Genomic DNA, 10,901 nt, shown 5'->3' on the forward strand with positions numbered 1-10,901 from the left:
AAAGTTGGATTACCACAACTTTTGCCTGGAAAAAAAACAAAAACAAAAACAGAAACTTAAAAGGGTTGAACTCCAAAAATCAATTACAATAAAACATCTATGGAATAGTTAACTACTGGCCATTTTCAGGTTTACCCACCCTGAGAAATTATCTGTGAACTCGTCACTAGTGGATCATGCCTATAATCCTAGCTAATCGAGAGGCTAAAATCTAAGGATCCAGGTTTGAAACCAGCACAGGCCAAAAAGTCTGTGAAACTCTGATCTCCCAATTACCACCAAAAAGCTGGAAGAGGAACTGTGACTTAAGTGGTACAGTGCTATCTTTGAGCAGAAAAAGCTAAGAGAAAGCCTTCAGGTACCTGAGTCAAGCCCCAGTACTAGCACAAAAGAAAAGAAGGGAAAGAAGGAGAGAAGGACAGAGGAAGAGAGGGAGGGAGGGAAAGAGGAAGGGAGGGAGGGAGGGAGAGAGAGAAAGGGAGGGAGGGAGGAAGATACTTCAATATATCCACCATGTGGTCTATAATTCAAATAATAACCCACAAGTTTATCTTGATAACATATTTCTAATGTCCTGCGCTTAAGACCTACTGTCAATAATCCCAGTTGAGAATTCAACTTTAGCAATTGTCTCTCAGCAAATAACCTTTGGAAGTCGTTTAGAAATAAATATTCTCTGTCCCTAAAGGATCTAATCGGCCATCCTATGGATTTTCTTTTCCAGTCAAGTTCTAGTTGTCAATGGTAATTTGTAAAAGAAACTGGGAGGAAGTTTAGAAACAAAGATGGCAATTATCCAGCTAATCTGGGTTTTGTATACAGCCATGCACCTGTCAGATATGTGTCAGAATATTTTCTATTAGCATTGACAAAATTTCCAGATAATTGCCAACATTCTTTTTCCTGTTCTAGTGGACAAATAGCAATGTGCAAAACTGAAATATAGACGTGCTCCAACGCCAAAATCAGTGACTGCCATCCCTTGAATTTAGAAGGGAAGATGAGTTGTTTGAAAGACCTGCAGTAGGGGATTAAAAGTCACTTTGGGCCAGGCGCTGGCAGCTCATGCCTGTAATCCTAGCTATTCATGAGGCTGAGGTTCCAAGCCAGCCTGGGCAAGAAAGTCCATTTCACCAGCAAAAAAGCTGGCAGTAGAGCTGTGGCTCAAGGGATAAAGTGCGCGCGCGCACGCGCACACACACACACACACACACACACACACACACACAGTCAGTCAGTCAGTCAGTAACTTTGGAAATACAAGGGAAGTGATCCTTCCTACTCATTTTGAACTTTGCACAGGAAGACACAGGATCTCAGGCATTTACCTCATAAAAGTCAGGGCACTGACACCAAGGAATGCTCAGCATTGTGGTGATAACTCAGAAAGCTGTCTGGATTTGAAGCGACTTTTCTGTCTGTTGGTTGGTCTTCCTTCGTTTTTCTTTTCTTTTTTAGGTGTAAGACCACAACTTGAACTCGGTAAATACACTTTCGCTCCCCAGTTGGTGCTCTACTAACTGACCCACGCTTCCAATACCCTCTTTTCTTTCTTTCTTTAGCACCTGTAGGGACTTGAACTTTGAGCCTCACACTCTCTCTTGATCTTTCCCTTAAAACTTGCACTCTACCAGTTGAGCCACAATTCCACTTCTAGCTTTTCACTGTTTACTTGCAAACAAGAGTCTCGCAGACTTTTCTGCTCAAGCTGGCTTTGAACTGCGATCTTGGTTCTCAGTCTCCTGAATAGCTAGCATTATAGGCATCAGCCATTAAGTGCCTGGCATTTGCTTGTGTTTCTTCATTGCCTTACTCACCAATCAATTTCCTCCTGGTCTATTTCCTTTTCTGCAGCAGGCAGGGTCACTGGGTGTGGAGAGCCTTGTGCTGTGGCTTCCCTTTGCTTTGACTTTGTCATGAGTCCCTTACCTGCTTCACAGCTACTTCTGTTCCATTCCCTGCCAATGCTATTTGCATCTGTGTCTTTAACTCATTGACGGAGGGGGCCAGCAAGGCTGGCTGCACAACGAAGCCTCGGTTCAGCACACAGGCAACCTTCCCTTCCTCCTGAATACCCACTTTTATTCACGACCCAGAGCTCTGAAACTGTACTGCTCAGCCTGCTTGCTTTCTTGCTGCATCAAAAGGAAGGTCAGCAATCTACTTGACAGAAGATTTTAAGACAGAAGAAGCTTAACTATCAGGTCTAGGAATTTAACCCTCCCTGTCCCTCCCCAGGCACTCCTAAAGGAGCTTCATCATCATTTCCAACTGGCTTTCCACAAAAACAGATCAGAATAGAAGGACCCCCACCCTCTCCTGCATTTATGCAGGAGGAGCATGTTTTTCCTAGGGAATCACAGAGCTATAACAAGCACCTCAACTCTAGTTTGGGAAGTAGTTTCCAAACTGATCATCCCATCAACCCAACCAGCCTCAGCCTGTCATCCATGAGCCAAAAAATTTGATTAGAACCTCATTTTTTGTGACAGGCAAAATGAGCCCCCCCTCCTCTGTAATAAACAAACGAATAAATAAATAGTTATATTTAATGGTGGATATTTTACCATGGACAAATGAATTATCTGGAAGAATTTTTTTTCACTCTCACGCAGATGGTTCTATTTCCAAAATGTACATGCATACATTTGTTTAAAAATAGCTGCCTTCGTTAACATAATGATTCCTCCCCACCCAGTGTTGGGGGCAGGCAGCCCTCAGGGAATTAGTGGCAAATGTAAATGTAATCAACTGTACCACCAAGCTTTTAAGATGGCAAGTGCAGACCATTTGTGTCTTCAATCCTGGTGGAAGAACAGGTCAGGGGTTGGGCTTTGGTTTGGTTTGGTTTTTGTTTTTCTCTGCCAGTTCTAGGGCTTGAACTCAGGGCTTCTCTTGCTTGGCTTTTCTTCTCAAGGCTGGAGCTCTTCCACTGGTTAATTGGAGATAAGAAGTCTCTCATGCATGGGCTGCCCTTGAACGGTGATCCTCAGATCAGTAGCTAGGATGACAACAGCTGTAAGCCACCAGAACCTGACTTGACAAGTCAGTTTTATTACCAAAAAGAAGCTTAAAAGTAATCTGATTGCCATCGACTTGATTTCCTTTTTATGTTTGTCTTGTCTGAAAAAAAAAACTACTCTTAGTATTATGCTTATAATTCTAGTGAATTTTACTAATAAGAGTGCAAGTTGGGAAGTTGCTGAGAAATACATAAAAAACCTGAAAGTGTGAATACATTCTACCCTAGAAATTTCACTTCTATACATTTACCCTGACATGGTGGAGCTTGAAAAAGTAGATGTAGGGGCTGGGAAGGTGGCTCAGTGGTAAAGTGCTTGCCTTGCATGCCAAGGCCCTGGGTGCAATTCCTCAGCACCACATAAGCAAAAAGAAAAAAGCCGGAAGTGGTGCTGTGGCTCAAGTGGTAGAGCACTAGCCTTGAGCTGAAGAGCTGAGGGACAGTGCCCAGGCCCAGAGTTCAGGTCCCACAACCAGCAAAAAAAAGAAAAAAGAAAAAAGAAGTAGATATATACACATTGTGTTACTGGCTATAGTAGGAAATATTTTTTAAAGGAAATAGTTTTAACATTTAAGAAAAGTCAGCTGGGCACTGATAGCTCATACCTGTACTACCTACTCAGGAGGCTGGATCTGAGGAACACAGTTCAAAGCCAGCCTGGGCAGGAAAGCCCATGAAACTCTTATCTCCAATTAGGCAACAGAAAACCAGAAGTGAAGCCATGGTTCAAAGTGGCAGATCATTAACTTTGAGCAAAAGTTCAGGGACAGTGCCTAGGCCTTGAGTTCAAGCCCCATGACTGAAAAAAAAAAAAAAGGAAAGGAAGGAAGGAAAGAAGGAAGGAAGGAGGAAGGAGAAAAAGAAAGAAAAGAAGAAAGAGAGAAAGAAAGAAAGAAAGAAAGAAAGAAAGAAAGAAAGAAAGAAAGAAAGAAAGAAAGAAAGAAAGAAAGAAGAGAAAAGGCAATAGCCTAGTAAGGTAGGGCATGCAAATAAAATTTACCATGGTAATTTCAAACGTGGCATAGATACTTGCAATATTTGAGAATATATTAGGCATATTTGGGGGGGTCTGGTCGTGGGGCCTGAACTCTGGGCCTGGGCGCTGTCCCTCAGCTCTTCAGCTCAAGGCTACCACTCTACCACTTGAGCCACAGCACCACTTCCGGCTTTTTTCTTTTTGCTTATGTGGTGCTGAGGAATCGAACCCAGGGCCTCAAGCATGCAAGGCAAGCGCTCTACCACTGAGCCACCTTCCCAGCCCATAAATTAGGGATATTTTGTTCAATAAATTCAATTTACATGTTTTATCCAGGAAACAAATATTAAGCCTTCACTAGGAGATATGTTCTTCCCCCCCCCCCCCCCCCCCAGTCATGGGGCTTGAACTCTGGGCCTAGATGCTGTCCCTCAGCTCTTCAGCTCAAGGCAAGTACTCTACCACTTGAACCACAGTGCCACTTCTGGTTTTCTGGTCGTTTGTTGGAGATAAGAGTCTCATGGACTTTCCTGCCTGGGCTGGCTTTGAACAGAGATCCTCAGATCTCAGTTTCCTGAGTAGCTTGGATTACAGTCATGAGCCACCAGCTCCTGGCTAAGAGGCATGTTCTATAGTAGAGATCATCCAACTTTTTTTTCTTTCTTTTCTTCCTTCTTTTCTTCCTGCCTGCCTGCTTTCTTCCTTTCTTTCTTTCTTTCCCTTTCTTTCTTTCTTTTTTGCTTTCTTACTTCCTCCCCCCCCCCCTCTCGGTATGGGACCTGTACTCAGGGCTTCATGCTCTTGCTCTGCTTTCCTGCTTATTGGGCACAGTGCTCACACCAAGCTTTCTGTACAAGTCCACATAGTGAGTGCAAGTCCTGTGCTCCCTGTATAACTCCACCATTGTAAAGTGAAACAGACATGAGCTATTTGTCATTAAGTATTTGCTGTATTCCAACAAAACTTAATATACAAGCTGAGCACTGATGGCTCATGCCTGTAAGCTAAACTGTTCAGGAGGCTGAGATCTAGGGAACTGAGATTGAAGCCAGTCAGAGGGAAAAAGTCCATGAGACTCCATCTCCAAAATAACCAGCAAAAAGCCATGAGGCAAGGCTCAAGTGATAGAACACTAGCCAAGCAAGCAAGAGAGAGAGAGAGAGAGAGAGAGAGAGAGAGAGAGAGAGAGGCACTAAGTTCAAACCCTAGAACCAGAAGGTGAAAAAAATCTAATTTTCTTTTTTTTTGGGGGGGGGCAGTTGTGGGGCCTGAACTCTGGGCCTGGGCACTGTCCCTCAGCTCTTCAGCTCAAGGCTAGTGCTCTACCACTTCAGCCCCAGCGCCACTTCCAGCTTTTTTTTCTTTTTTTCTTTTTTTTGGCTTATGTGATGCTGAGGAATTGAACCCAGGGCCTCATGCATGCAAGGCAAGCGCTCTACCACTGAGCCACCTTTCCAGCCCCAAAAATGTAACTTTCTAAACATAGAGTGCTGGGTAAATTTGGATCCTGGCTGTTAAATTCTAGATAAATGGAATGGAAAAGTGAAATAAAACATCCACAAAGTTCCAACTTTGTAAGTCTGATGTTACACCATTATCTGTTTATCTATGAATGTAGATGAATAATACAATTCAATAGTCACTGGTCATTTACTAAGCAAACCTTTGGGGATCATGCCAGGTAACTCTGCTATAATTGGCTAACAATTCACATAGCAAACAATAGCAATATGGTCTCTGTCCTCATAAAGCTGATGGTCTGGTGAAGATGACAGATAAATAAAACGCATTAATTACCATTTGTTAAAACTGATGCAGAAATGTCAAATTACATGGTTATAACTGGGCAATAATGAAATGGGTATTTAACTTTGCTTTCTTACTTCCCTCTACTGTTTGAATTTTTTTATAATAAGCATGTCTTCTTGCTTCCAAAACAATAAGAGGAGTCTCAAAAAGTTGTACGTGATACAAAAGGATAAAAGCCTGATTTGTATTTCCTTTTGAGTGTGTAATCCTAGTGGATTTAGAATGGTGTACGAGCGCTACATTTTTACAGTAGTGATTCCAGTTGTCTTTGAAGCTGTCTGCCTTGTGTAAAAAGAAAAAAAAATCTTCCTATTCTCTAAAGAAATAAATAAACCAAAATCCTTGTCTTTGCTACATGGATGAGGGGCTTAGGAAGCGACAAAAGAACCCTACTTCTCCATTCACTCATTAATTTCAAGGGTAAAACAAAGAGCTTATGGAAGCATAGGAGAGAAATCATCCCAGACTAAAGAACCTTTTGATGACACTGGATCAAAAAAAATTCTTTTCATGTTCATTCTGAAAGAGATGTTTATAAAAACAATAGAAACTTTTTCCAGAAAGAATATCTGACTTTTACCCTCAGCTTCTGGGAGGGCCATCTTTTCTCACACATCTGATTAATCGTTCTTTGTATAGGGATGGAGAACTGGTAATACCCCAAAGATCAACCACATGACAGAGTGAGAATCTCAGGTCTAGTGAGGTGTTTTGCTGGTTAATTGGAGATAAGAGTCTCATTGACTATTCTGCCCAGTGGGATTCTGAACCATGATCCTAAGATCTCAGCATCCAGAATAACAAAGATTTTATTTTTTTTTCACATTTGTAAAAGCACTTTTATTTTCTCTCTTTTTTTTGTATTTTTTTTATTGTGAAAATACCGTACAGAGGGGTTACAATTACATGAGCAAGATAATGAGTACATTTCTTATCAAACATTGTTGCCTCCTCCTTTGTTTCCCCTTCCCATCCCTTCCCATCTCTCCCCTATCCCTCCTCGCCAAAGTTGTAAAGTTCGTTCTCATTGTTGCAATGGGTCCACCTGTATCCCTATTTAAACGATTTTTTTCCCCTTCCCCTCCACAAATTATACCAACATCAAATACAGTGAAAGCAGGGGTTATACCATGGTGGAGTGACATGCAAAGCAACAAAGAAATCATCTTATAAATATGTTAGAAACAATTGCATGAAAGAAAAAAACATTTGAATACTTACCTTGGGGTTCATTTCCCTTCCAGCGTACAATGATTTTTGTCTCTCAATTCTTGGCTCCTGTTTCCCAGGCCTGGTTTCTGCTAATCTACTCTGTCTAAGAAGACAGCATAATGGTGAAATGTAATTTCTCAAGTTTGTGGTAAGACTTTATACTCTGCATATTCCCTACTTACGCTATCTCTGGATCCAAATACCATTCACTAGGATCAAGAGAAGGAATATGGCCTGGTGCACTCAAGATTTTACAAATATGCATATACTTCTTTAAAAAAAATAAAAAGGTATGGCCTAGCTGGGCATTGGTGGTGGCTAAAGCCTATAATCTTAGCTACTCAGAAGGCTGAGATCTGAGGATCTCGGTTCAAAGCCAGCCTGGACAGGAATATCCATGAGACTCTTATCTCCATAAATTACCAAAAAAGTCAGAAATGGAGCCATGGGTCAAGTGATAGAACACTAGCCTTAAGCAAAAAAAAAAAAAAAAACTCAGGGACAATACCCAGGCCTTGAGTTCAAGCCTCAGGAGACAGTCACACAGACACACACACACACACACACACACACACACACACAGACACACACACACACACACACACACACACACACACACACAAGTATGGCCTTAGGATACATTTAAAAATATTTCCTAATTTCTCAGTTTTGCCTTCAAAAGTTTTGCCTTCCTCTTTTACATGAGACACAAAAAAAGACTGAGACTCCAATCAGTGTATTTCTTTCCCACAAAGAACACATGTTTTGCACATCTTTCACATGAGTCAAAAAAAAAAAAAGGAGGGGAAGAAGCAGGCACAATGGTTCACACCTCCAATCCTAGCTACTGAAGAAGTTTGAGATTTGTGAATTGCCATCCAAAGCTAGCTCAGACAGACATATCTGATACTCTTCTCCAATTAGCCAGCAAAAACAGCCAGAAGTGGAGGTGTGGTTCAAGAGACCATCTATGAATGAAAAAGCTAAAGGTGAGTGCAAGGCTCTGAGTTTAAGCCCCAGGACCAGTACACACACAATATAAAGTTCCAATGTTTTTCCTGATTTAGTCTTTTTAAAAGATTGTTTCTTTGGGTAGATGGTACTGGGGCTTGAACTCAGGGCCTTGAACTTGCTCTGAGAAGCTCACACTTATAATAGTAGTTATTCATGAGGCTGAAATCTGAGGATAGAGGTTTGATGCCAGTTCAGGCAACCAAGTCCATGAGACTCTAATCTCCAATTAACCACCAAATAGCTGAAAATGGAGGTATGGAGCGCAAGTATTAGAGCACTAGCTTAGAGTGAAAAAGCTAAAAGAACCCAGGCCCTTAGTTCAAGTCCCAGTACTAGCACATACATACATACACACAAATCCAGACAGAAAAATTTACACAGTGCTCCTGTAAGGCTACAGAGCAAACGTACAGTATTTACTCTGCTTTGCAATGCACTTATGTAAGTCATTTATTATTCAATTTGAGGGCTTGAATTCAGGATGGATTCAACCTCTAGAAACTCAGTCTAGTTCTGACTTTGTCCTTGGCTCTTATGTTCCAGTGCCTGGCACTTCAAAAGATCAGGTACAATTCAATTATGAAGTCGTGTCTGACTTTTTGAAGTGTAAATCCACTGCACTTGAAAATGGCAAGTGTAAAATCCATTCTTAAAAAGCACTTGACATTTTCACATACAGCTTTACAGCCCTGGAAAATGTGAGCTTGCACACAAGAGATAGCCAAGAGTGGCTTTAAAAAAAAAAGAATTAGTAAAAAGAAAAAGATCCTCATTTGAAGCAGAAGTCTTATTTTTAGCGTTTTGTTTTGACTCGTAAGTAAAAACTTCTTTAATAGCTATGCTTCATAGAGCACTTCTGTGAGAGGATTTTTTACAATGCCTAAATATTGATTTATGTGCCTCATATAGAAGACCTTTGTCTTCATAAGGACTTCAGTGGTTATCCTGGGCCTTTGCTACATATTTCCATCCTAAAGTCATTTTCTAGATTACAGATTGACAAATTTCCCTAATGGACTAGACAGTAAATATCTCTGGCCACATGGTCTCTATCAGTTCTGCTGTTATAAGTTGACAGCATCTATAGGTAATATGGGAACAAATAAGCTTGACTCTGGTCTGTTCGAATTTTATTTATGGCCAGGTGCCTGTGCCTACAATCCTAGCTACTCAGGAGGATGAGATATGACGATCAAGGGTGGAAGCCAGCCCAGGCAGGAAAATCCACAACACTCCAATTAATCACCAAAACACCAGAGGTGGGGCTGTATCTCAAATGGGAGATTTCTGGCCTCTAGTGTAAAAGGTTAAGAGAGAGGGGCTGGCAAGGTGACTTAGGGGTAGAGTACTTGCTTCGCATGCATGAGGCCCTACATTCGATTCCTCAACACCACATAAACAGAAAAAAATGGAAGTGGCGCTGTGGCTCAAAGTGGTAGAGCACTAGCCTTGAGCTGAAGAGCTGAGGGACAGCGCCCAGGTCTAGAGTTCAAGCCCCATGACTGACCAAAAAAAAAAAAAAGGTTAAGGTACAATGCCCAAGCCCCAAGTTCAAATCCCAGTACACACACACACACACACACACACACACACACACACACACACACACACACACACACACACACACACACACCAATAGTTCCTTCTACTAGATGAAAGATTTGATATGCTCAGTCTGGCTGAGAAAGGACAACTCCTTCCATTGATGCTAACACATATAGAATCAGAACTTGAATGGTTATCTAAACATTGTTGATACCTCTTCTTAAACCTTTTGCAATAGGAATTGTTAAAACAGATCCACTTTTTCTTATTTTTTAAATAAATTCAACAAGGAAATTGTTGATGGTAAAGAAATATCATTAAATGTGAGTTTATGCAATCACTTTTTCTTCCAAAACCATTGTACAGCACTGCCTATTTCTCCCTATTTCTCACTCAACTATAACATTTTCTCATTTTCTTTCACTTTCACAGATTAACTCTCCAGAAGGAGTGTTACCCTACTTGATATTCAGTATATATTTTCTGGTGACAGTTTTATGGTACAATTAAATTTCATACATTTTTTTCTGCCTTCCCTGAATATGCATTAGAAAGGCAACCGTCATAATTCTAAACCAATTGGCTTGATTTGCTTATGTAAGCCCACATCTCATGGGCCTGTGAATTTTCCACACACCTCCATCTATGCTCCATCCTGCCCAGTATTATTGATCATGCTGACAGAGGAGAAAAACAGAGCACTGAGAGCCTAAATAGACTTTTCCATTAGGAAGTGCTTTTGTGAAACCAGAGGCCTGTGGCTCATGCCTGAAATCCTAGCTTGTCAAGAGGCTGAGATATGAGGATCCAAAGTCAGCTTGGGCAGGAAAATCTAAGACTCTTATCTCCAATTAACTACCAAAAAGTCAGAAGTGGAGTTGTAACTCAAGTGGTAGAGTGCTAGCCTTGAGTGAAAAAACTCAAGGACAGAGCTCAGGCCCTGAGCTCAAGCTCCAGTAACAGAGCACTCATGCACACATGCACACACGCACACGTGTGTGCACACACATGCACACACGCAGAATGCTTTGAAAAACACTTTAAATTTCAATAGTGACACTGCAGTAGGGCAAATCAGTCAGGTTACAGAAGGAACTATATATTGATCATCAACAGCAGACTAGACTTGCACTTTTTAAAACATTATCAGAGTTTAGCCTATAAGACATTGTTTTCACAATTAAACATGAGGGAAAAATCCTGATGTTTAGATGGACTAAGTAACTTAATAAGGCTCATTTGGATGCAAAAATAAATGAGCATCAAGTTAACATTAACTTTTAATGCTTGCCATTTTATGTTAATTCGTATTCTTAAATTATG

This window comes from Dipodomys merriami, unplaced genomic scaffold, assembly GCF_024711535.1.
Source record: "Dipodomys merriami isolate MVZ:Mamm:240054 unplaced genomic scaffold, mDipMer1.0.p SCAF_10, whole genome shotgun sequence".
NCBI lineage: Eukaryota > Metazoa > Chordata > Mammalia > Rodentia > Heteromyidae > Dipodomys > Dipodomys merriami.